The sequence below is a fragment of the Macaca thibetana genome, chromosome 7 (assembly GCF_024542745.1).
Source record: "Macaca thibetana thibetana isolate TM-01 chromosome 7, ASM2454274v1, whole genome shotgun sequence".
NCBI lineage: Eukaryota > Metazoa > Chordata > Mammalia > Primates > Cercopithecidae > Macaca > Macaca thibetana.
The window spans coordinates 156,750,837-156,773,920 of NC_065584.1; the positions used below are offsets into that span (position 1 = coordinate 156,750,837).

A 23,084-nucleotide genomic window follows, 5' to 3' on the forward strand; every position below is an offset into this window, starting at 1 on the left:
CGGAGAAAAAGAAGTCATTTATACAAAAAAAGATACTCCCACAGGAATGTTTATGGCAGCACAATTCACAACTGCAAAAATATAGAACCAGCCCAACTGCCCATCAATCAATGAGTGGATAAAGAAATTGTGGTCAATATACACCATGGAATACTACTCAGCCATAAAAAGAAACAAAATAATGGCATTCACAGTGACCTGGATGGAACTGGAGACCATTATTCTAAGTGAAGTAACTCAGGAACGGAAAACCAAACATCGTATGTTCTCACTCATAAGCAGGAGCTAAGCTATGAGGATTCAAAGACCTAAGAATGACACGATGAACTTTGGGGACTTGGGGGAAAGGGTGGGAGGTGGGTAAGGGATAACAAATGGGGTATAGTGTATACTCCTCAGGCGATAGGTGCACCAAAATCTCAGAAATCACCACTAAAGAACTTACTCAGCCAGGCGCAGTGGCTCACGCCTGTTAATCCCAGTACTTTGGGAGGCCGAGGCAAGCCAATCACTTGAGGTCAGGAGTTCAAGACCAGCCTGGTCAACACGGCAAAACCCCGTCTCTACTAAAAATACAAAAATGGCCGGGCACAGTGGCTCACACCTGTAATCCCAGCACTTTGGGAGGCTGAGGCGGACAGATCACCTGAGGTCAGGAGTTCAAGACCAGCCTGGCCAACATGGCGAAACCCTGTCTTTACTAAAAGTACAAAAAATTAGCCGGGCATGGTGGGTGCTTGTAATCCCAGCTACTCAGGAGGCTGAGGCAGGAGAATCGCTTGAACCTGAGAGGTGGAGGTTGCAGTGAGCCAAGATTGTACCTCTGTACTCCAGCCTGGGCGACAAGAGCGAGACTCTGTCTCAGGACAAAAAAAAAAAAAAAATTAGCTGGGTGTGGTGGCACATGCCTGTAATCTCAGCTATTTGGGAGGCTGAGGCAGAATCACTTGAACCCGGGAGGTGGAGGTTGCAGTGAGCAGAAATCACACCACTGAACTCCAGCCTTGATGACAGAGTGAGATTCCATCTCAAAAATAAAAATTAAAAATAAAAAAAAACTTACTTATGCAACCAAGCATCACTTGTTCCCCAAAAACCTATGAAAATGAAAAATAAAACAAAACGTGAATTATTGTATGACACACTAGTATATGTGTATCAGCTTAGCCTGACCAGTAAGTACTCTGACAACTTTTATACATATAACATTTATACATATAAATGACAGCTGACCGTAAGAATAAAACAATACACGTAAAGAACTAAGCACATTATTGGCATTTATATAGCAATCAGACAATGCTGTACCTTTTATATAGAAAATTAATATTCTTTTTATTCTCTATCTCAATGAAGACACTTCAAAAGTATATGCTAACAGTATACACTAACATCGTAAGAAAGTTGCTGTGGTTCAGCAGGGTGTAGTTCAGAATAGACCAGCTTATGATGTTATTCATTGGACTGAGTTAGAAGGGACTAATTATAGAGGAAAACTGTGGTGAAGAAAGAAAACAAGGAATAAAGACTTTCCTTTAAACTAGAAGTTCAGTTAAAGAAATAAAAAAGTCCCTAAAGATTTTTAATGCAGTGTTCTGTACAGTATTCTGCAGTGTTAATAAATTACTTTTCAAAAAACATAATGTTGTTTTTGCTTTTTTATCAAATCCCCAAGACTATTTTCTTTATTTTAAAAAAAAAAAAAAGTGTCCTTTCTCTTTATGCGTGCTTTATCACAGGTCTCTACTGATAAATGTTAGTAAGAAAGATCATACATTGTTGGCCAGGCGTGATGGCTCATGCCTGTAATCCCAGCACTTTGGTAAGTCAAGGCAGATGGATCGCTTGAGGTCAGGAGTTTAAGACCAGCCTGGCCAACATGGTGAAACCCCATCTCTACTAAAAAAAAAAAAAAAAAAAAAAAAAAAAAATACAGGCCAGGCGTGGTGGCTCATGCCTGCAATCTCAACACTTTGGGAGGCCAAGGCAGGCATCTCACAAGGTCAGGAGTTTGAGACCAGGCTGGACAACATGGTGAAACTCGGTCTCTACTAAAAATACAAAACAAAAAATTAGCCGGGCATGGTGGCACACGCCTGTAATCCCAGCTACTCAGGAGGCCGAGGCAGGAGAATCGCTTGAACCTGGAAATCAGAGGTTGCAGTGAGCCAAGCCTGAGCCACTGCACTCCCCCCTGGGTGACAGAGTGAGATTCTGTCCCAAAAAAAAGAAAAGATCACACATTGCCATCCAGTAGCAAGAAAAGTAGAACTGGGCTGGGCACGGTGGCTCACGCCTGTAATTCCAGCACTTTGGGAGGCCGAGGCGGGCAGATCACAAAGTCAGGAGATCAAGACCATCCTGGCAAACACGGTGAAACGCCGTCTCTACTAAAAATACAAAAAAAAAATTAGCCGGGCATGGTGGCGGGCGCCTGTAGTCCCAGCTTCTCGGGAGGCTGAGGAAGGAGAATGGCATGAACCCGGGAGGCAGCGGAGCTTGCAGTGAGTGGAGATCGCGCCACTGCACTCCAGCCTGGGCGACAAAGCGAGACTCCATCTCAAAAAAAAAAAAAAGAAAAGTAGAACTGAATCAAGCAAATGTATTATGCATTTAAAAAGTAAAAAAGAAAAAAAAATTGAACTTTAATGTTGAAAAAATAACTCAAACCAAAGGTCTCATAGTACATACAGAAAACACTATAATATCAAAGGCAAGATCTATTTGAGAAAACATTACTGATTTGCATATGGCTATAAATATCACTGGGGAGAGTTATTAAACATTTTGAATTTTAGATAAATAACTATGGGGAACTTGTGTTCATGACCTAATATTTCTTCATTCTTTAGTGCTTACAATTAGAGTGTTCCACAAATAAATATAGCCACTACCATACAAATGTTTAATCACATATATAAACATATACGTAACTTATTTTGATACATAAACATTTAGATATGTAAACTTTGCAAACTATGTATTTAGAAGTAAATTTGCTTTTTAAAAGCCCCCAAATACTCTTTTTACAAACCCATTTCCTCCTCTTCCTAGGCACAAAACTAGACTTTATTTCCCAATCTTCCCTGGGGTTACATGTGGACGTATGATCAAGTCCTAGGTAAATGGTATGTGGGGCAGAGATTATGTACATTCTCTCCAGGCTGAGCCAAAAAAAACCTCTAAAAGCATCTGCCTTTCCTAGTCTGCTATAAGAATGGAGACAACCTGGCCGGGCGCGGTGGCTCACGCCTGTAATCCCAGCACTTTGGGAGGCCGAGACGGGCGGATCACGAGGTCAGGAGATCGAGACCATCCTGGCTAACACGGTGAAACCCCGTCTCTACTAAAAAATACAAAAAACTAGCCGGGCGAGGTGGCGGGCGCCTATAGTCCCAGCTACTCGGGAGGCTGAGGCAGGAGAATGGCATGAACCCGGGAGGCAGAGCTTGCAGTGAGCTGAGATCCGGCCACCGCACTCCAGCCTGGGTGACAGAGCGAGACTCCGTCTCAAAAAAATAAAAAAAAAAAGAAGGGAGACAACCTGAGGAAAAGCTCAAAGGCCCTAAGGGACACAGAGCCACTAGGGGGAAGGAGTCTTGGTCCCAAGGACCACACACAGAAGAGTGTCTACCATCACCCCACCTCCATCCACCTAAATTGGACTGTGATGTAAATGAGAAATAAACTTTACTTGTATAGAGCTGCTGATATTTGGAGGGTGTTTAGGTATAGTAGTTGGGCTACCCTGACTAATGCACTATTATAAAAATTTTCCAAACCCTCTCCTATAAGGAATCCTGTCAGGAAATTCCTCTTATATTCAATCCATCAATAAGCACTATAGGTCTGCCTTTAAAATACATCCTGAACCTATTTTCTTATCATTCCCATCTCTATCATCTGCTTCAAGCCCTATCATTCTCTCACCTGAATTAGTGAAAAAGCATGGTATCCTCCCTTCTATCATTGCTCTACTATAGTCTATTTTTCCACACAGCAGGCAGAGTCACCCTTTTTAAAGGAAAATCAAACCATGCCACTCTACTTCAACGGCTCTCAACACAAATAAAACTGAAAGCTCTTACTGTAGTCTAAAAGGGCCCACATTATTTCACCCCCTCAAATTTCATCTTTCTCTCACTCCACTGAAGCCTCAGTGGTCTTTTTCTTTCTGTTTTTAAGTTTATTCCTAATTCAGAATCTTTCCACTTCCTTCCTGGTCCCTCTACTTGAACCTTCTTTCATATCACTGAGGTCTCTGTTCAAACTTCGAATCCTCAGCAACGGTTTTCCTTAGGATACTATCTAAAATAATCCTCTATCCCCCATCTTCCATCATTCTATTCCCTTATCCTGATTTATTTTTATGAAAGAATTTGATGTATTACCTAAAATTATATTTTATTTTTTGTTTGTTTGTTTACTGTCTTATTTCTCCATTAAAATGTAAGTGACTTCGTCCTTCCCATCATGGGTATCCACAGCTCAAAAATTTATTTGTTGAAGAAATAAATTCACATACACATTAATCTATTTCAGCAATCATTTTTCTTGCTTAGTCATTTTATTAAAATTCACTACATAGCTTTTTCCCCTTTTTCCTTTCTCATCTATTTTCATGCATAATATATATACACTGCTTTATTTGACTTCCTTTAAGAGCTCTTTTTAACATTAATTTGACAATGGCTAACTTTAAAAAATGAGCAAGTAATCAAAGTCCTTTCCTAAGGAAGTAATCAATCAATGATGCTGATTCAATAAGCATGCCTACCAATATGGATGGAAGAAGAGTGGCCATTTCGTGCAGCTATCTTTAACCTCAAGAATACTGCTAAATGATAGTTTCCATAACCCTAGTAATGGAGCAAGAAATAAGAAAATAAGGCTGGGTACAGTGGCTCACGTCTGTAATCCCAGCACTTTTGGAGGCCGAGGCAGGTGGATCAACTGAGTTCAGGAGTTCAAGACCAGCCTGGCCAAATATGGCGAAACTCTGTCTCCACTAAAAATACAAAAATTTGTGGGTGTAGTGACGGGCGCCTGTAACCCCAGCTACTCTGGAGGCTGAGGCAGAAGAATCGCTTGAACCTGGGAGGCAGAGGTTGCAGTGAGCTGAGGTCACACCATTGCACTCTAGCCTAGGCGACAGAGGGAAAACTCTCTCAAACAAACAAAAAAATAAAATGAAAAAAAAATTAAACCATGAAGAATGGATATGCAGTTATATTCACGTATTAATATCCACATAATAAAATATTACTCAACCACAAAAAAGAATAAACTACTGATATCACAACAGCTAAAACACTACGTTAAACGAAAGAAGTCAGAAACAAAAAGTACGTAGGTATGATTACCCCATGAACAGACAAAACTAACCCACAATGACAGAAATTAAAATGTGTAAGTGGAGGGAAGAGGGAAGAGGCAAGATGGCCGAATAGAACCCTCCAGCAATCACCCCCGGCTCCCAACAGAACACCAAACTGCACAACTATTCACACAAGAAAGCACCTTCATAAGAACCAAAAATCAGGTAAGTGATCACAGAATCTGGTTTTAACATCTTATCAAGGAAAAAGCCACTGGTGAGGGTAGGAAAGACAGTCTTGAACTGCCAACACCATCCCTGTCCTATCCTCTGGCGGCAGCCATGTTGTCCAGAGAGAATCTGTGTACTTGTGGGAGAGATAGCACAGCGATTGTGGGACTTTGCACTGAAACTCAGTGCTGTCCCATCACAGTGGAAAGCAACACAGGGCAGAATTCAGTCGGTACCTATGCAGGGAGCATTTAGACCAGCGCTAATCAGAGGGGAATTGTCCATCCCAGTGGTTGGAACCTGAGATCTGGCTAGTCCTACCATGGCAAGCTAAAGTACTCTGGAGTCATAAATAAACTTAGAAGGCAGTCTATGCCACTAGGACTTCAATTCCTGGGCAAGTCTTGGTGTTGCATGCACTTGGAATCAGTGGACTTGAGGTGCACATGACCCAGTGAGACACCAGGTAGGGCGGCCCAAACAGTGCTTGCATTACCCCTCTCCCAGCACCAGGCAGCACAGCTTGCAGCTCCAGGAGAACCTCCTTCTGCTTAAGGAGAGGAAAGTCACATTGTCTTACAACTTGGATATCAGCTCAGCCACAATACAGTAAAGCACCAAGCAGAGTCCTGATGCCCCCATTCCAGGCTCTACATCCCAGATGCCATTCCTAGACACACCCTGAACCAGAAAGGAACCAGCTGCCATGAAAGGAAAGATCCAGTCCTGGCAGGATTTATCAACTGCTGCCTAAAAGGTCCTTGGACCTTCAATAAACTTCAGTAGCCAGCAGTGGCCAGGCAGTACTTGCCACGGGCCTTGGGCGAGACCTAGTACCATACTAGCTTCAGATGTAACCCAGTGCATTCCCAGCTGTGGTGGCCACCTTGAGAGACTCCTTATGCCTGAGACAGGGAGACAGAAGAGCAAAAAGGATTTTGTCTTGCAACTTGGGTATCAACTCAGCTACAGTAAAATAAAGCACCAAGCAGACTCCGAAAGTCCCTGATTTCCGGCCTTAGCTCATGGACAGCATTTCCAGACCCACCCTGGGCCAGAAGGGAACGCACTGCTCTGAAGAGAGACCCAAGTCTGGCAGGATTCACCACAAGCTGGCTAAAGAGCCTTCAGGCCTTGAAAAGACGTCAGTGGTAACCAGGCAGTATTCACCACGGGCCTGCGGAGGTGGTAGCCACAGGAAGAGACTCCTTCTGCCTAAGGAAAGAAGAGGAAAGAGTAAAAAGGACTCTGTCCTACAACTTAGGCACCAGCTCAGCCACAGAAAAATAAAGCACCAAGGAGATTCCTAAAGTTCCCAACTCCAGGCCCTAGCTCCCAGCCAGCATTTCCAGACTCACCCTGGGCCAGAAGGGAACCTTCCTCCCTGAAGAGAAGCACAGGAGCCTGTCTGGATTCACTACCCACTGACTAAAGCACCCTAGGGCACTCAGTAAACATCAACAGTAGCCAGCCAATAGTCACCACAGGCCTTGGGCAAGACCCCATATTGTGCAGACTTCAGGTCTGATCCAGCGCAGTCCAAGAGGCAGTGGTCATGGCAGTGCTTGGGTCATCCCTCCCCCAATTCCAGGCAGCTCAGCAAGGAGATACAGACTCCACCAGTTTGAGGAAAAGTAAGGGAAGAGAACAAGAGACTCTGCCTGGTAATCCAGATAATTCTACCAGAACTAACCCAGACCACAAAGGCGGTACCTCTATGAGTCTGTAAAAGCCACAGCGTTACTGGGGCTTGGGGTGTATCCTAACGAAGAGACAGCTACAATAACCAAAGACAGATCACAATACTCAATTCACTTTGAATACTTGGAAAACCTTCTAAAGAAGGACAGGTACAAAAAAAGCCCAGACTGCAAAGATTACAACAAATACCTAACTCTTCAATGCCCAGACACCAACGAACATCCACAAGCATCAACACCACCCAGGAAAACATGAACTCACCAAACATACTAAATAAGGCAGCAGTGAGCAAACCTAGACAGAGATAGGTGACCTTTTAGAGAATTCCAGATCGTTGTTTTCAGGAAACTCAACAAAACTCAAGATAACACAGAAGAAATTCAGAATCCTATCAGATAAACTTAACAAAGACTAAAATGATTTTTAGAAATCAAGCAGAAATTTGGGAGCTAAAAAATTCAACTGACAATCTGAAGAACGCATCAGAGTCTCTCAACAGCTGAATTAGTCAAGCAGGAGAAACAATTAATGAGCTTGAAGATAGGCTACTTGAAAATACACAGAGAAAGACAAAAGAAAAAAGAATAACATAAGAATAAAGCATGCCTACAAGATCTAGAAAATAGCCTCAAAAGGGCAAATCTAAAGAGTTATTGAGGCTGGGTGCTCGATCACACCTGCAATCCCAGCACTTTGGGAGGCCAAGGTGGAAGGATCACTTGGGCCCAGGAGTTCAAGACAGCCAGGCAACATAGAGAGATTCCATCTCTACAAGATAAATATTTTTTAATTAACTGGATGTGGTTGCACAAGCTTGTGGTCCCAGCAAAGGAGGCTGAGATGGGAGGATCACTTGAACCCAAGAGGTCAAGGCTGCAATGAGCCATGATCATGTCACTGCACTCCAGCCCAGCCTGGATGACAGAGCGAGATCCCATCTATAGAGCTATAGTAACCAAAACAGCATAAAAACAGACGAATGAAACAGAATGGAGAACCCAGAAATGAATCCATACATCTACAGTGAATTCATTTTTGACAAAGGTGCTGAGAACACACACTGGGGAAAAGACAGTCTTTTCAATAAATAGTGCTTGGAAAACTGGATATCCATACGCAGAAGGGAGAAACTAGATCCCTCTCTCTCACCATATACAAAAATCAAAATTAAAATGGATTAAAGATCTAAATCTAGGACCTGAAACTATCAAACCACTAAAAGAAAACATTGGAGATCTCTCTAGGACATTTGTCTGGGCAAAGATTTGTTGAGTAATACCCCAAAAGCTCAGGAAACCAAAGCAAAAATGGACAAATAAGATTACATCAAGTCAAAAAGCTTCCGCATAGCAAAGGCAACAATCAGTAAAGTGAACAAACAACCCACAGAATGGGAGAAAATATTTGCAAACTGTCTATTTGACAAGCGATTAATAACAAGAATATATAAGGAGTTCAAACAACTCAACAGGAAAAAAATCTAAAAATCTGATTTTAAAATGGGCAAAAGACTGGAATAGACATTTCTCAAAAGACATACAAAATGGCAAGCAGGTATATGAAAAGGTACTCAACATCACTGTACATTAGAGAAATGCAAATCAAAACTACAATGAGATATTATCTTACCACAGTTAAAATAGCTTTTATCCAAAAGGCAGACAACAAATGCTGGCAAGGATGTAGAGAAAAGAGAACACCTGTACACTGTTGGTGAGAATGTAAATTAATACAGCCACTATAAAGAACAGTTTGAAGGTTCCTCAAAAAACTAAAAACAGAACTACTACATGATCAAGCAAATTAACTGGTACGTATATACTCAAAAGAATGGAAATCAGTATATCAAAGCGGAATCTGCACTCCCGTGTTTATTGCAGCACTATTCACAATCACCAAGATTTGGAATCAACCTAACTGTCCATCAACAGACAAATGGATAAAGCAAATGTGATGCATATAACACAATGAAGTTGGTATTCAGCCATAAAAAAAGAATGAGATCCCATCATTTGCAACAACATGGATGGAACTGCAGGATATTATGTTAAGCAAAATAAGCCAGGCACAAAAAGACAAACTTTGTATTATCTCATTCATTTGTGGGAGCTAAAAATTAAAATAATTTTAACTCATGAAAATAAAGAGTAGAGTGATGGTTATCAGAGGCTGGGAAGAATATTAAAGGGGCGGAGGAGAGTGGGGATGGTTAATGGGTACAAAAATATAGTTAGAATGAATAAAACGTAGTATTTGACAGCACAACAAGGTGACTACAGTCAACAATAATTTATTTTACATTTAAAAATAACTAAAAGAAGTATAATTGAAATGCTTATAACAAAGAAATGATAAATGCTTGGGGTAGATACCCCATTTGCCCTAATGTGATTATTATACACTGTATGCTTGTATCAAAATATCTCAAGTACCCCATAAATATATACAACTACTACGTACCCATAAAAACTAAAAAGTTTTAAAAAGCATAGATGGGGCAGAGAAGAAGGGACTGACTGAAACAAGAGGGAACTCTCTGGAGTTGATGGAAATGTTATGCTTATTTTTGGTGGTGATTATACCAGTGTATACCATTTTCAAAACTCATACTGAGCACTTATGATCTGTGTACTTTATTGTATGTTAATTGTTTCTCAGTTAAAATGAATTTTAAAAAGATACCGCCACACATCTAAGAAAGCAAAATATACGTAAGGTCGCAAGAAGACCTAAATACATGGAAAAATACACTATATCAAATAAATTGACTTCAGTATCATTAAGAAGCCAACTCTCCTTCAAAATGATATACAATTCCAACAAATTCAGTACAATTCCAAACAAAATTCTAGTAGGTTCTGAACAAATTAACAAGCTGATTCTCAATGTGTATTTGAAATCTAATGGACCTAGAATAGCCAAGACAATCTTAAAGAATAACAAAGTTGGAGGACTTATACTACCAAATAGCAAGACTTAGTACGAGGCCACAAAAAGTATAGTACTTGGTACAAGGAAAGACATAAGAGAATCCAGAAACGGGCTCCTATACAATGATGTTCTAACTTAAAACAAAGATGCCACTGCAATTCAGTATGGGGAAAGGAAAGCCTTCTATGTCAATGGTGCTGAACCAACTGGATTGTCTAGAAAAATTAATTCATGGACAAAAATTACTTTATGATGGATCATAGACCATGAAAGGTAATAAAATTAACATTTCCAGAATAGACCCAATAAGAAGATTTACATGAGCCAGGCACGGTGGCTCACACCTGTAATCCCAGCACTTTGGGAGGCCAAGGCAGGTGGAACACCTGAGGTCGGGCATTCACCAGCCTGAGCAACATGGAGAAACCCTGCCTCTACTAAAACTACAAAATAAGCCGGGCATGGTGGTGCATGCCTGTAATCCCAGCTACTCAGGAGGCTGTGGCAGGAGAATGGCTTGAACCCGGGAGGCGGAGGTTGTAGTGAGCTGAGATCATGCCACTGCACTCCACCCTGGGCAACAAGAGTGAAACTCCGTCTCAAAAAAAAAAAAAAAAAGAATATTTACATGAACCTAGAGTGGGAACTTGAACAGAAAAACACACACACACACACACACACACACACACTACGTACTAACCATAAAAAATAATAAATTTGCCGGGCGCGGTGGCTCAAGCCTGTAATCCCAGCACTTTGGGAGGCCGAGGAGGGCGGATCACGAGGTCAGGAGATCGAGACCATCCTGGCTAACACGGTGAAACCCCGTCTCTACTAAAAAATACAAAAAAAACTAGCCGGGCGAGGTGGCGGGCGCCTGTAGTCCCAGCTACTGGGGAGGCTGAGGCAGGAGAATGGCGTGAACCCGGGAGGCGGAGCCTGCAGTGAGCTGAGATCCGGCCACTGCACTCCAGCCTGGGCGGCAGAGCGAGACTCCGTCTCAAAAAAAAAAAAAAAAAAAAAATAATAATAATAATAATAATAAATTTGACTTTATTAAAATTAAGAACTTCTATTCAATAAAAGCCATTGAGAGTAAAAAGGCACAAAAGATACCTGCAATACACATATCAAACCAAAGACTTATATCCAGATTTTTGTAAAAACAGCTAAAAATAAGAAAACAACTGCCCAATCTTTTTAATGAGCAAAAGACTTAAACAGATTATGATGAGGATATATAAAAGGCCAAAATGGATATGAAAAATAAACTCAACATCTGTGGTAGATCATTGTTCAAAAATATTCACTTCTTACTTATCCTTATGTGCACTGAAGACATATACTTCTGCAACCATGAATTTGGGCTACACCACAACTGAGTTTAAGGAGTAGGTCAGCAGACATGACATAAACTGGTCTTGAAATATGCTTGAACAACCGAATATGCCTTGTTGCACTTGTGTTACCACCAAGAAAAGAATATGCCCCATCTGGCCTACTGGTGCACATAAGAAGATGAGATACACAAAGCAGAGCTGTCCCAGCTGACCCACAAATCCATAACCAAGAAACAAATACTTGTGTACCACTGGAGATTTTCAGGTTAAGCAGTAATAGTCGACTAATATAGGCCAAGTGTGGTGGCTCACACCTGTAATCCCAGCACTTTGGGAAGCCGAAGCGGGGGGATCACAAGGTCAAGAGATCGAGATCATCCTGGCCAACATGGTGAAACCCTGCCTCTACTTAAATTACAAAAATTAGTTGGGCGTGGTGCTGCGTGCCTCTAGTCCCAGTCACTCAGGAGGCTGAGGCAGGAAAATCGCTTGAACCCACGAGGCGGAGGCTGCAGTGAGCTGAGATTACACCACTGCACTCCAGCCTGGCAACAGAGTGAGAATTGGTCTCAAAAAAAGAAGAAGAAAGAAAAAAGCCAGATAAAAAAGTACATACTAAATTATCCCATTTATATGAAGTCCACAGACAACATAAATCTATGCATATAGACACCAGAAGCATGGTTTCCTTAGAGGAGAGGAAGTTATATAGGCAGGGCACAAAAGGAAGGCCTTACAAAGTTTTATAAACATTCTGTATCTTAATCTAGATGGTGGATAACCGGTATATACATATGTAAGAAATTTTTAACTGTAAATACTGAAGATTTATGCACTTTACTTTATGTTACATGAGAATTGCTTGAACCCGGGAGGCAGAGGTTGCAGTGAGCTGGGATTGCGCCGTTGCTCTCCAGCCTGGGCAACAAACAGCGAAACTCCGTCTCAAAAAAAAGAAAAAGAAATTAGTTATTTGTGGTAAAAAGGAATTTGAGGGCAAAAATAGAAATAAAAGAGATTGGTTATTTGAAGTTAAACTGGTATTCCATACAATAAATGTATTATTATATACATTATATATAATAATTAATAGTAATATTGATAATTATATGTTATATAATTATGTAATATAATATTATGATATAATCTATTAACTATATTCATTAAATAAATTTATATTATATTTAATTTAATATACTTATTAAATATATTGATATTAATACTATATAAATTAAGATTGTCTCAAAATTACATTTTACCATAATCACTAAATACCTGGGAAAAGTACAAATATTAGCATCTGGTTTAAAAATTATTCCCAATATTAATTAATTTTATTTTATTTTATTTTTGAGACAGAGTCTCACTCTGTTGCCCAGGCTGGAGTGCAGTGGCACGGTATCAGCTCACTGTAACCTCCACCTCCCGGGTTCAAGTGATTCTCCCACCTCAGCCTCCCGAGCAGCTGGGATTACAGGCGCCTGCCAACACCTGGCTAATTTTCTGTATTTTTAGTAGAAACGGGGTTTCACCATGTTGACCAAGCTGGTCTCAAATTCCTGACCTCATGATCCGCCCGCCTTGGCCTCCCAAAGCTCTGCGATTACAGGCGTGAGCCACCGCACCCAGCCCCCAATATTTATTTTTAAAATATTACACACTATTTTAACAGTTTCAAAATAAACTAACCTTTTGCCCTTCTACTGGGACGCCACATGGAGACTAGACTATAACCAAAACATGAACTTTAAATAACTTAAAATCCCTCCCTCCACAAGACATATTTCTATTGTTTGCAAAATGAGATTTTATTTTCTTGATAAAACAGTGTAATATAAAGAACTTAGAAAGCTTCTGTGCTTTTATGCATTTAAATAATACAATTCCAGAAGCTTCAAATGTTTACTCATTCTATTAAAAATCTCTTAAGGCTATAAAAAAACCTTCATATTGTTTTACTCTGCAAATTTTCTACTCTGTAGAAACCCCCTCAAGTTTACTCATAAGTACAACACAAAGCACAGTTTAACAGAATAACTAAAAACCTTAGAATTCTTAGTGAAAAGACATTAAAACTACAATTATAAATGATTTTCTTTTCTAAGTCATTTATTCTGAAATTTCCTTTTACTAGTTTAACATATTTGCCTATAGGACTATCAAATCACCCTTCGATAGTCCTTATAGAAAAAAAGAAACAGCTTTCTCACTAGGCTTCCATTCTCTACATAAAGATATTAAGTAAGCAAGCATCTAGTGCCTCCTATGAGATAAAGAATGTCCTACACCTCAGTAGTATTTCTCTGAAATTCTGTAATATTTATTTTACTTTTTTTTTTTAAAAAAAGCTCCTCTTTATTGAGAATATATAGTTGGACACTGTGCTGTGTGCTTAATATGTATTACTTCATTTAACAAGAAATATGTGATACTATACCCATTTCTAGATTTAAAAAACTAAAGCCACAGATGTGATGTTCCCAAGATACTACAACTACTACGTTGATGATTACAAACTAGATCCCAATTTCTCTTTTTTTTTTTCCTTTTTGGGACAGGGTCTCATTCTGTTGCCCACGGCTCACTGCAGCCTCTATCTTCCTGGCTCAAGCCATCCCCCCTCCTCAGCCCCCCAGGTAGCTGGGACTACAAGTGAGAGCCACCATGCCCGGTTAATTTTTTAATTTTTATTACTTTTTGTTTTTTTGCAGAGACAGGGTCTCCCTATGTTGCCCAGACTAGTCTTGAAGCCCTGGGATCAAGTGATCCTCCCACCTTGGCCCCACAAAGTGCCGGGATTACAGGTGTGAGCCACCATACCCAGCCATATCCCAATTTCTTTACCAATATGCTATTCTTAGCACAAATAAGAGCCATGACAATAATTAATGATAATGAATAATAACTGCATCAAACACTCTCAGAGCATTTACTATATGTTTTAATCATTCCATCCTCATAACAACCCTAAGGAAAGGCACACTATTATGTCTTGTTTTACACAGCAAGAAACTGAAGTACATAGACTTTGCCACTTGTCTAAGGTTGCGGGCCAGTACATGGTAGAGCTAGGATGTGGACATCAGCAGTCCAGCCCTAGAATCTGGGCTTTAAACCACTATGCTACTTTGCCTTTCACAAACTGCCTTATACTGCCTCATAGCTGATAAGGTACATATCACATCTCCTTTATGAACTCACAAGTTCTTAGGTAGCAAAGACCAAGACTTCTAACCTAATCAGCATTAGACTTTCGCCACCACAGGGGCTGGTAAATAATAAAAAGAAACTAGAAGGTGCACGAGGTCCTGGAAAGCTTCTTTTTAGTAGTGACTCTTGAGGTTAACCTTGCCACTGAACTCTACAATTGTATATGTAATTGTTTAGTATATATTTGATAGTCTCCCCTACTAGTATATAGGCTTGTTAAGGGTAGAATATTTCTTTGTCTTTCCATCTGCTACACAACATTCAAAAATTAATAAAAATTCAAAAAAATGTTTGTTGAATAAACATGTGAAACTCTATTACAGAGGGTTATACTTCACAATCCCTACTATCAACAGAATCAATACACGATCTCTAGATAAAAGAGATTCACAGCAATTAAGTAATTTGTGGTAAACCACTTACCAGGTTATGGAAGCAGACAGGAGAATAGAGAAAGATAGTGATAGAAGGTAGAAACATATATTACTTAAGCCCAACAGTAAATATGGGAGCAAAGTAAAGTTAAACGGTGACTCTTTTTTCTTCTTTAATTTGCATACTCATGAATTTTTATCCCTTCATTTTCTTTCAGAATACCCTTCAGTTGAGTACCTCTTTTGACTTTCAATTAGAATCTAGGAAGGGCGAGGGGGCCAGGTGTGGTGGCTCACGCCTGTAATCCCAGCACTTTGGGAGGCCGAGGCATGTGGAATGCCTGAGCTCAGGAGTTCGCGACCAGCCTAGGCAACACGGTGAAACCCTGTCTCTACTAAAAATACAAAAAAAAAAAAAAAAATTAGCTGGGCATGGCGGCATGTGCCCGTAGTCCCAGCTACTCAGGAGGCTGAGGCAGGAGAACTGCTTGAACCCGGGAGGTGGAGGTTACAGTGAGCCGAGATATCGCCACTGCACTCCAGCCTGGGCAACAGAGCAACACTACGTCTCAAAATAAAAAGAATGGAGGTAGACCTGGAGAGGTGGCTCATGCCTGTAATCCCGGCACTTTGGGAGGCTGAGGCAGGTGGATCACCTAAGGCCAGGAGTTCGAGACCAGCCTGGCCAACATGGTGAAACCCCATCCCTACTAAAACTACAAAAAAAAAAAAAAATTAGCCAGACATGGTGGCACATGCCTGTAGTCCCAGCTACTCAGGAGGCTGAGGCAGGAGAATCACTTGAACCAGAAGGCAGAGGTTGCAATGAGCAGAGACTGTGCCATTGTACTCCGGTCTGGGCAACAGATTGAGACTCTGTCTTAAAAAAAAAAAAAAAAGAATGAGGGGCAGGCCTCAATCTATGGGTTAGTCCACTTATAAGCTCTACAAATATCCGCACATTTTGGAGGCCTTGTTGACAAGACAGATATACTCAATGACACAACAAAATACTGAGACTTAGGCAGGAGAATTGCTTGAACCCGGGAGGTGGAAGCTGCAGTGAACCAAAACCGCGCCACTGTACTCCAGCTGGGCGATAAAGTAAGATTCCATCTCAAAAATGAAAAAAAGACACAGTGATCAACGGAACAGAATAGAGAACCCAGAAACAAAGCCACATACCTACAATCAACTGATCTTCAATAAAGTTGACAATAATAAACACTGGAGAGATGACACCCTATTCAATAAGTGCTGCTGGAAATACTGGCTAGCCATATGCAAAAAATAAAACTGGACCCCTACCTCTCACCATACACAAAAATTAACTCAAGATAGATTAAACACTTAAATGTAAGACCTCAAACTATAGAAGTCCTAGGAGGAAACTAGAAAAAAACTCATCTGAACATTGGCCTAGGCAAAGAATTTATGACTAAGACTTCAAAAACAGCTGCAATAAAACCAAAAATTTACAATCAGGGCTTAAACTAAAGAACTTCTACATAGCAAAATAAAAATATCCACAGAGTAAACAGACAACCTACAAAATGGTAGAAAATATATGCAAACTATGCATCTGACAGAAGACTAACATCTGGAATCTATAAGGAACTTAAATCAACAAGAAAAAACAAAACTATCTAATTAAAAGGTGGGCAAAGGACATGAACAGGTACTTCTCAAAAGGTGACATACAAGCAGCCAACAAACATATGAAAAAAAAAGGCTCAGCATCACTAATCATCAGGGAAATGCAAATGAAAACCACAGAGATACCATCTCAAACCAGTCAGAATGGCTATTATTAAAAAGTCAAAAAATAACAGATGTTGGCAAGGATGCGGAAAAAAGGGAACACTTACACATTTGGTAGAAATATAAATTAGGGCCAGAAGCAGTGGCTCAAGCCTGTAATCCCAGCACTTTGGGAGGCCAAGGTAGGTGGATCACTTGAGATCAGGAGTTCAAGATCAGCTTGGTCAACATGGTGAAACCCCGTCTCTACTAAAAATACAAAAATTAGCCAGGCATAGTAGCACATGGCTATAATCCCAGGTTACAGAGGCAGGTTACAGAGGAGGCTGAGGCAGGAAAATCGCTTAAGCCCAGGAGGCAGAGGCTGCAGTGAGCCATGATCCCACCACTACACTCCAGCCTGGGCGACAGAGCAAGACTCCATTTAAAAAAAAAAACAAAAATAAAAAAGAAATGTCAGTTAGTTCAACCCTTATGGTAAACAGTATGGATATTTCCCGAAGAACTAAAAATTAAACTACCATTTGACCCAGCAATCCCACTACTATCTACCCAAAGGAAACTACAGTTTTCTGTCAAAAAGATACCTGCTTAGCCAGGTGTGGTGGTATATGCCTGTAGTCCCAGCTATTCGGGAGGCTGGGGTGGGAGGATCACTTGAGCTCAGGAGGTAGAGAGGCTGCAGGGAGCCAAAATCATGCCACTGCACTCCAGCCTGGGGTGACAGAGTGAAACCCCATGTCAAAAAAAAAAAAAAAAAAAAAAAAAAGTATATATAACATACATAAAAGAGAAAAAAATACCTACACTTTTTTTTTCTTCTTTTGAAACAGTCTCGCTCTGTTGCCCAGGCTGGAGTGCAGTAGTATAATCTCGGCTCACTGCAAGCTCCATCTCCCAGGTTCATGCCATTCTCCTGCTCCAGCCTCCCGGGTAGCTGGGACTACAGACGCCCGCCACCACACCTGGCTAATTTTTTGTATTTTTAGTAGAGATGGGGTTTCACCATGTTAGCCAAGATGGTCTCCATCTCCTGACCTCGTGATCTACCCACCTCGGCCTCCCAAAGTGATGGGATTACAGGCGTGAGCCACAGCGCCCAGCCAAAAGATACCTACACTCTTATGTTTATCACAGCACTATTCAAAATAGCAAAATTACGGAATCAATCATCAATCTAAGTGCCCATCAATGGCAGATTGAGTAAAGAAAATGTGATACATATACACCATAGAATATTACACTACCATAAAAAATAATGAAATCATGTCCTTTGCAGCAATATGAATGCAGCTGGAGGCCATTATCCTAAGTGAATCAATGCAGAAACAAAATGAAATACCAAATATTCTGATTTTTAAGTGCCAGCTAAACAGTGAGTATAGATGGACATAAGGATGAAACACTGGGGACTCCAAGGAGTACGGGAAGGGAAGGGGAGGAGGGAAAGGCTGAAAAACTACCTGTTGGGTATTATGTTCATTATTCGGGTGATGGGTTCAATAGAAACCCAAACTCCAGCACTACACAATATACCCTTATAAGGAACCCGCACATATACACCCTGAATCTAAAATTTAAAAAAAAAAGAAAAGACACCTTCACTCATATGTTTATTACAGCACTAGTCACAAATAGCATTGTTCACAAGTCATGGTCTCAACTTAAGTGTCCATCATGGACATTATTATTCTCTTACCTCCCTATAAGTAGACATATTTCCCTTTAAGACCAGTCATGGTTAGTAATCAATTCTTACTGAATCATCCTCTAATAATATGAACATAATTTAGGACAGTCTGGAGATGTTAACAATTTGTTCCCACAGCTGAAACTTAGCCATTACTTATCACCTTTCAAGTGTGACCGTCCATTACTACATTAATACATTCACCTCTAAATATCATTAAGACTCAGATCAGCAACTTGTGTAACATTTGCCCCAAATACTTAAAAATCATTCACTTGGCTCCTGTAATAAAAATGGATCAGAAGAGGTCATTATTTCAACCAACTACCACCACAATTGTCAGGGTCCATGGAACATCAAACAATTACAACAAAATAATACCATCTTGCGACAGCCATTATATCCAGGCATACCCCTGCTCTTTGTTCCACAGAGTCAACATATAACTCTTATTCACATCTCAAGGAATCTAACTTAAAATATATTCCATGGATGACCTCCTAAAAACTGAAAGAAATTTAGATTAAAAAAAGCCACACTTTGATGGAACAAACAAATACATACCTATAGCCGAGGTTAGCTGTTTAACAACGGTTCAACGTGGCAATGATTTTATAGCAAAAGTCCCTGGGGAGTTATAAAAACAGAAACCTAGCACTGATACACAGTAATCTTCTGATACAAAGTAATTTGATATACAGTAATTTGGACAACTCTTACAGACAGAATTGAGGTATCTACTAACAGAAAGGAAACAAAAGGAAAGGCCACCAATGATAAGTATTATGTAAATATGGTAGGTATCACAGCCTAATAAAATTAAAAGACTCTCCACAAATTTCTGAAAAAACAGAAGTAGCTGTGTGACCTGGGACAAGTTATTCAACTTCAAATATTATTCACTGGGATTTAATCATGGTCTACTTCTGGGGTCCACAAACTTATTCTCTACAAAGGGCCAGACTAAGTATTTTAGATTTTACAGGTCATATGGTCTGTGTCCCAACTACTCAACTATTCTTTTGCAGAATTAAAGAAGCTATAAACAAAAATTTACCCTCACATCGCCTGCCTTTTACACATAAAAACTGAAGTCTAGAAAAAAATTAACTGATGGAAATTTAGATTTGACTAGGCAACTATGTGATAATAATAATAATAAATTAACCATGCTTTCAGTGGAAATGAGAAAACCAAGGCTTAAGTCATCTCAGATTCCATCAAATTTGTTCATGCTATTAAAAACTTACTAGAATACCACCTTTTCAACCTGTACTAAACAAGAAACTAATAAAATGAAATAGTGAAAGTTCTTTCAGTTAGAATGTAAAAAGTCACAAGGGAGAATCACTCCACTATATTAAAAAGAAAAAGCTAAACTATAAAATCCAAATTTTAAAACTCAGAGAGCTGAGAATACAAAGAAGTCTGGAAAAAAAAAAAAAAAAAAAAAAAAAAAACCACAACCATTCCAGAAAGGGAAAAGCCCTTTCTAGGCTAACAGACAAGTGACTACTTTCAACTCTGAGATCACGGTGAACACAGGAATGAATAATCCTATAGACTGATACAGGAATGAATAATCCTATAGACTGACCAAATTCCAAAGAAACCCCACAAGTAAAGTTAATCAAAACAAACTAAAAATTCTTCCCCATGGAGCTTTAATAGAGTATACATCAATGTGCACTAATCTAGGGGTAGACTAGGAGGGCAAAGTGAGATGATCTGCAGGGTAGAAAGTCAAGTGCAGTGCTAAAGCAGAGAGATCCCTGGAAATTAGCTATACTTAAATTTCAAGATCTATTGTAGAGTGAAGACCGAATTCTCCCTTAAAACACTTAAAACCAAAATTAACTACAGTTGTAGCTCAGCCCATACATAACTCAATTCCATGTCAGAATTAATATTTTAGTCCCTAACCTTTGATCTGTCTGAGGAATTAGCATGTCTTTTCTCAGGAAGAAGCAGTTAGGAATTTCATTTTCACTGCTTTTTTTTTTTTTTCTTGAGACAGAGTTTTGCTCTTGTTGCCCACGCTGGAGTGCAATGACGCGATCTTGGCTCACTGCAACCTCCGCCTCCCAGGTTCAAGCAATTCTCCTCCCTCAGCCTACCAAGTAGCTGGGATTACAGGCGTGTGCCACCACGCCCAGCTAATTTTGTATTTAGTACAGACAGGGTTTCATCATGTTGGTCAGGCTGGTGTCAGACTCCTGACCTCAAGTGATCCACCTGCCTCGGCTTCCCGAAGTGCTGAGATTACAGGCATGAGCTACCACGCCCAGCCTTCACTGCTTTTTACATTTAATATTCATATATAATAAAAATTACAAGATAGTCAAAGAGTCGTGAAAATGTGACTTACAGGAAAGAGAAAAAAGTCAAAACTAACCCACAGATGATGCAGATTGGAATGAGCAAAGACTTTAAAATGAATCTTATAAAAACATAAGATATTATTATGTATAATCTTATAGAGAGAAAAATATTGATTAAATATATTTTGTCAGAGAAGAAGAAATTTTGGGGAAAAAAGAGCCAAATGGAAATTCTCAAATTAAAAAACATAATATTTGAAAAGTTCACTAAATAGATTTAATAACAGATGAGACACAGATAAGATCCATGAATTCAGAGAGATCAACACAAACTATCCAAATTAAAACAAAGAAGGCCAGGCACAGTGATTCACGCCTGTAATCCCAGCACTTCAGGAGGCCGAGACAGGACAACTGCTTGAGTCCAGGAGTTCAAGAACAGCCTGGGCAATATAGCAAGACCCTGTCCCTACAAAAAAAAATTTATAATGAAAATAATAATAAAGTAAGAAATACTAAAGTAATTTCTTCAGACTGAAGGAAAATAATCTCAGAAGTCTAGATCTGCAAGAAGGAATGAAGAGTACTAGAAAATACTGTGAACAAGACAGCTATGTCTACTGTTACTACTTCTATTCAACACTGTACCAGAGGTAACAGCAAGTGCCATAAAGCAATAAAAAGAACTGAAGGCATGAAGATTGGAGGAAGAATTAAAACTATCTTTATGGGCCAGGAGTGGTGGCTTATGTCTGTAATCCCAGCACTTTGGGAGGCTAAGGTAGGCGGATCACTTGAGGTCAGGAGTTTGAGACCAGCCTGGCCAACACGGCAAAATCCCATCTCTACTAAAAATGCCATAAATTAGCCAGGCATGGTGCCATGTGTCTGTAATACCAGCTACTAGGGCGGCTGAGGCAGGAGAATCGCTTAAACCTGGGAGGCAGAGGTTGCAGTGAGCTGAGATCATGCCACTGCACTCCAGCATGGGGGCCAGAGCGAGACTCTGTCACAAAAAAAGAAAAAAAAATTTTTTATTCTCAGATAATGAGACTTTATATACAGAGGATCCAAAGGAATAGACAAACTAGTAAAACTAATCATTGAATTTGGCAAGTTCAAAAGATATAAGTTCAATCTACACAAATCAAGTATATTTCTAAATACTCCATGAAAGAATGGAAAATGACATTTTAAAAATAATACCATTTATAATTTAATCAAAAAACAAACACTCAGCAATAAAATTAACCAGAATACGTGAAAAATCTCTAATGTGAAAACTATGAAACTTTGCTAAAAGAAATTAAAATCTCAATGAATGTAGATATACCATGTTCAAGAAGAGGAAGACTCAGTATTACTAAGATGTGAATTTCCCAAAACTCATCTATAGATTTAACACAATCCCAATCAAAATCCCAGCAAAGTTACTTGGTGAATACTGACAAACTTACATCGTTTACATGGAAAAGTAAAAGACCAAGAATAGGCAACACAATATTGAAGGAGAAAAACAAGGTCAGACACTACAAGATTTTTCAAGCTTACCATAAAACTACAGTATATCAAGACTGGCAACACAATGCACAAATAGATCAGTGAAACAGAAAAGAGAGTCCAGAAACAGACCCACACAAATACAGTCAATTGATCTTTGACAATGAAACAAAAGCAAGTCAATGGAAAAAGGGTAGTCTTTTCAACAGATGGTGCTGGAAAAACTAGACAGCTACATGAAAAAAAAAAAAAAACTAAACACAGATCTTACACTTTTCACCGAAAATTAACTCAAAATGGATCGCATATCTGAGTGTACAACACAAAACTATCAAGCTCCTATAAGACAGCACGGGGGAAAATCTTGGTAAACTTAGGCTTGGTGATGACAGTACAGGAGAAAATCTTGGTAATCTTAGACTTGGCAATGACGTTTTAGATACAACACCAAAAGCACAAACCATAAGAGAAATAATTGATAAGCTGGACTTCATTAAAAATAAAAACTTCTGCTCTGCAAAAGGCACTGTTAAGAGAATGAAAAGACAAGCCACAGACTCACAGAAAATCTTTGCAAAACACATATGTGATAAAGGACTAGTATTCAAAATATACCTTAAAGACGCCAGGCACCATGGCTCACATCTGTAATCCCAGCACTTTGGGAGGCAGAATTGGGTGGATCATTTGAGGTCAGGAGTTCAAGAC

At 39.7% G+C, this 23,084-nt stretch overlaps 1 protein-coding gene across 13 annotated transcripts in view; it reads right to left on the reverse strand.

Moving 5' to 3' along the window:
• Positions 1 to 23,084, reverse strand: part of MYO9A (myosin IXA) — a 307,192-nt gene that overhangs the window by 244,623 nt on the left and 39,485 nt on the right. For 2 of the 13 annotated variants that reach the window (XM_050796251.1, XM_050796250.1), the window contains exon 2: positions 12,362 to 12,464. The exons of 10 other annotated variants lie outside the window; for them this stretch is intronic. The gene's annotated coding sequence lies outside the window, so the exon portion shown is untranslated. Of the gene's footprint in view, positions 1 to 1,063; positions 1,179 to 12,361; positions 12,465 to 23,084 lie in introns of those variants that run through there. One more of the 13 variants, XM_050796253.1, reaches the window with a different exon arrangement.